The sequence below is a fragment of the Cinclus cinclus genome, unplaced genomic scaffold, assembly GCF_963662255.1.
Source record: "Cinclus cinclus unplaced genomic scaffold, bCinCin1.1 SCAFFOLD_140, whole genome shotgun sequence".
NCBI classification, from domain to species: domain Eukaryota; kingdom Metazoa; phylum Chordata; class Aves; order Passeriformes; family Cinclidae; genus Cinclus; species Cinclus cinclus.
In genome coordinates, this window is record NW_026912090.1 from 77,501 (window position 1) to 82,500 (window position 5,000).

The window sequence follows — 5,000 nt, forward strand, 5'->3', positions numbered from 1 at the left end:
TCCCAACTCTCTGTCCGTCTCTCTCTCTCTCTCTCTCTCCGGGTCTGCTCTCAGCTCAAGCTCGAGCCGCACCGCCACCCAGCGCTGCTCGCAGCCGGCACCCACGGGCACTAACTCGGGCCAGGGCCAGCACCGGCACCTCGCGGCGATTTTTAAGGACACCTGAACGCTCGCGGGGCCACGCGGCAGTCACACAGCACGGGACGGTAAAGACGTTCCTCCCCGGCAGCGGGAGGAGCGACACCTCGCCTGCGACGGGAAGCGAATTGGAAAGGAGACCACCCTGCTCAAAGTACCGAACACCGCCGAAGCTCTCCCCATGACAGAGAGAGCCCCGGAAGAGCCGGCCCGCCGGGGGCCCTTTCCGACGCGACCCGAAAAGCCTCATCGATCGGAACCGACAGAGGGAAAGACGGAAAGAAAAGCCGCCACGGAAACGGCGACGAAGGCCCCACGGCCACGGTCCTGGGACAACGGCAACGGAAGCCCAGCATGCACACCACACCCCCCCCACCGGCCGGCTCCACCACGGTCCAGGCGGGCAGCGGGCAGATGACTGCAGGGCTCCGCACACGCATGCGAGCGGGACACGTCCCCGAGAGGCCCTCGCCGCGGCTTGGCGCCGCCGAGCCTCCCCGACGCTCCCGAGGCCGCCGACGCCGGCGGGCCACTTCCAGCTTTTTCACAACTGGTCACACAGCAGAGGAGGAGAGCGGGGGGTGCCGCCACCCACCCGCGGGCCGCAACACAACGGAAACGGGGCAGCTGCCGCCGACCATGCCACGGGCCACCGGCTTTCGCCCGCCTCGCAGCGACCGGCTTCCCTCCGGAAAAGCCGGGTGGGACGGCAAACAGCGACAGGAAAATAAAAAAAAAAAAAAAAAAACGAATCACAAAAAAAAGAAAAAAAAGCACACGGTGCGTCGCACGACCCGTGCTAGCCACGGGGGGTCACGGGCCAGGGGTAGGGGCGAGGCCCGCGCCTCTCGCTCCCCCATATAACAACCCCTTTTTTCTCCACCGACGTCTCACTCTCCAGCTTCTCCCTTCTCTTTCGTGGCCCGCGCCCCTTCGTCAGCGCGCTTCTCGGTGCCGCAGCTTAAGGCCGCGATGGGGAAAAAAAAAAAAAAAAAAAAAAAAAAAAAAAAAAAAAAAAAAAAAGCCGGGTGAGCACCCCCCACACTCCGCCCGGCACTCGCCTAAAAAAAAAACAAAAAAAAAAAATTAAAGCGGAACCGGCTCACAACCCAGCCCGCCGGCAACCACGGCGGCCAAGGGGCAGGCCAGACACCACGGGCCGCCCCGGCACGGTGGCTCGATCGCGCCGGCCACTACCGAGAAAGGGCGAGGCGCCGCCGCCTCGCCCACGACATTCACCTGGGGGGGGGCGGGGGCTCTCTGTCGGGTTCCGGTCCGCACTACGGCACGGCCGGCCACCGTGGCCGGCCGTCGCCCCTGAAAAACTCCGCCCGCTACGCGGGTCCCCGGCTTAGGGCCGAGGAAGGGGGACTTCAACAAGACACAACAGAGACGGGGTGCCGCCACCCCAGTCCCACCCATTTCATGGGGAGACTCCCGTCACCGAGCACCCTCAGGCAACCGGGACAAGCCGAGGCCACACGCCCCACTGCATGTCCCCCGCAGCCCTTCCGACACGGACAACTCTGGCAAAACAGGTCGGGAGCGGGGAACGAGGCGCAGCCACCTCGGCCGACCGAGCCATGCTCGGGGGCTCTCGGGGAAAGGGCCGGGGGAAAGCCTCGGCAGGCTCAACACAAGCCCCCGGCCGCGGTCCACCCCCCGGCTGCCGGTCACCGCGCACCAAACCGACAGCCGAAAAACACCACGCCCGCTGAGCGGGCAGGCCCCCGGCTTAAGGCCAGGCAGAAAAGGGACGAGGCGCCGCCGCCTCGCCCAACCACCGTGCCCGGGGGGAAGCAAGCGGGTGCCTGCCCCCCCCCCCCGAACTTCACGAAACCGGCGGCAGCCCGGCCGGAGCGGGACACACTCGCGGCTTTTTCTCCCTCGGTCTTCTCTTTCTCTCCCACGGCCTCCACACCTCGCCTCGGCCGGGGAGCGGCTCTCGGTGATCACCTGGACTCACAACCTGTCCCAGCAAGCTGGGTAGTACGGGAACCCGGACAAAGCCCCGCGACTTTGCCCACAACATAGGCGGTTGCTTTTCCTCGCCCCGACGACCGCACGCGCGGCCGCCCATCTCCGCCTCGGACACAGGCACGGTAACAGCCTGCGGGGATGCGGCCCGTAACCCGCTCCCATAATACGGACAGACGAGCCCGAGGCCGCCGACGCCTCCAAGAAAATCCATCGGACGTGACCGAGGGGGCGCACTGCTGCAAGCCGTCTGTTACGATGACACAGCTGGAGGCAGCCAGAAACAGCGACCCCTTGGTGAACTTCCGGGCCCGGCGGGGACAACAGGTCTACCCCGTCCTCCCGCCGAGATTTGCCTAAGTCCCGCCGGAGCGGGGTAGACCTGTCCGCCCCGGGGACGCCCGCCACCAGGGCGCCCTCTCCCGTGGGGGCTGGCGGAGTCTGCCGGCCCTGGTGCTGGGTAGACCTGGCCTTCAGGGGCTGCCCCGAAGACGGCTAGATCTGCTCGCCCCGGCGGCGGCGGCGGCAGCGGCGGCGGCGGCGGTCGGACGCCGCCGGCCCCGGAGCCTGGTAGACGAGGCACCCCTCGTACCATCCCGGAGCCGAGGGAACCCCACGGCCCCGTGTCGCGCCCGGAGCCGGATGGCTGTAGCAGCCGTGTCCCACCCGCTGAACCCGATTTCAAGACCAAAACATATTTTCTTTCTTTTCTCTTTTCTTTTCTTTTCTTTTCTTTTCTTTTCTTTTCTTTTCTTTTCTTTTCTTTTCTTTCCTTTTCTTTTCTGAACGAATGCCTCTTCTGTTTGGTGGGAACAAAAAACTCCGCAAAATAAAATCCTTGCCAAGTCTTATATGTTTTCCCTTTGCGCCCAGACCACTCCCAGCCGAGCTGACGGGCAGCCTGTGCCCTGTGCTCGGCCTGCTGACACGCTGACCCACTCAAACGGCATCCCCACAAGCCCCCAGTCCCCTGTGCCCCGGAGAACCTACATACAAAGCACCCCCCCCACACACCCCCCCAGCCAAAACAGAACCTCGCCGGGCACAGCGGGGAGGGGAAGCACGTACACGCGGGGGAACTCGGCACAAAGCTGCCTGTCCCCGGCACAACTCGCCCCGCCTAACAGAGGAGGCTGCTGCGGGGTGGCCCGCGCCGCGGCCAGCGGCAAGCGGGCAGCCGATTCCAGGCCGATTCTTCTACGGAAGGCCCGCAGAGGTGTTCGGCCCTCGGCACGGGTCTGGGGGGGGAACGTGGGGGCTCGGTGCCGAGGGGCCCGGGGCCGGCACGGAGCCGCCGGCCCTCCCCTCAGGCCACACACACACACACACACACACACACACACAAAAACACCCCCACTCCCACCCACCCCCCCCCCACGCTCGCTCATGTCCTCTCCCCGTCCCCCACCCTGCGCTTTCTCGACCACCCATTGACGCGACCCCGCCCTCAACCATTAGCCTCCCTGGCGCCGCTATTCAGCCTTCCCGTACGCCCCACCCATTGACAGTTGGGAGAGCCCCGTCCCCCACCATCAGCCTCCCTGTGCGCCGTCTTCAGACTTTTCCCACCCCCGCCCAGGGTTCCAACGGCCAGTTCGTACAGTGGCAGCGGCGGCAGCGAGCGGCGGTGGCGACGGGAGGGCATGGGGAGGGCAGGCGGCCGGTGTCGAGGCGAGCAGGCTGAGAGCCCGGGGCAGAAGCACAGCTGGCGGCGGGCGGGCAGCGGGTGCTGGCGGGATGCTTGGCGCTGTATGTCCTTTTTCAAAGAAGCTTTCTGTTCAGCTCTCTCTCTGAGGCTTTTGGTTTGGCGGCGCTCCTTCCTGCTCAGCCCCGGCCTCGGATCGCTCAAGTGGGTCGAGCCTGCGGCAGGCAGGCAGGACAGGACAGGACAGGGCAGGACAGGACAGCAAGCGGCACGGCGGGTGGGTGAGGGAGTGAGCGATGCACAAAGCAAGCCGGGAGCCGGGCTGCTGCTGCCTCTTCAAGCACGGGGAGGGGGCGGGGGAACGCCGCCGGCTCCTCTCGAGGAGCGGCTGGGAGAAGCGGGCTGCGGGCGGGCAGCACGTCAGCGAAGCGGGCTGGGGCTGAGGCCGATGCCGATGCAGGGCAAGTGCCCGGCGGAGCTCGTCAGTAGCAGTCGCCGGGGCGTGGAGCCGGCAGGGAGGCCGGGACAGAAGGTCGGCCGTCGTCACATAGCGGCTTTCGGGACGTGTTGCTGGGGGAAGCGTGCAGGTGGGGGCGGGAGTGTGCGCGGCCGGCTGTGCACGCGGGACTGTCGGACGGGCGGGCAGGCCGCCCGGCGAACGCGGGCTCGCCGGCCCGGAGATGGCGACGGGGCCGGCCGCGCGTCCGGTGGAAGACGCGTGGCGCCGTCGCTCCGCGGCGGCAGGCCGCCGAAGCAGGAAGACGACGGCAGGTCTAACCCGGCGTTGGGCAACTGGCCTACCCGGCAGAGAGCCCGGCAGACGTCAAGGTAGGCAAAGGGCAGCCGGTCTACCCGGCAGAGAGCCCGGCAGACGTCAAGGCCGGCGGAGGGCAACAGGTCTACCCGGCAGAGAGCGTGGCAGACGTCAGGGCCGGCGGAGGGCAACAGGTCTACCCGGCAGAGAGCCTGGCAGACAAGGCCGGCGGAGGGCAACCGGTCTACCCGCCAGCAGGCCGCTGCGGACCAAGGCCGGCGGAGGGCAACAGGTCTACCCGGCAGAGAGCCTGGCAGACGTCAGGGCCGGCGGCGGGCAAGTGGTCTGCCCCGGCGGGACGGCGGCTGGCAGAGGTCGAGGCGGACGGCGGGCAACCGGTCTACCCGCGAGCAGGCCGCTGCGGACCAAGGCCGGCGGAGGGCAACAGGTCTACCCGGCAGAGAGCCTGGCAGACGTCAGGGCCGG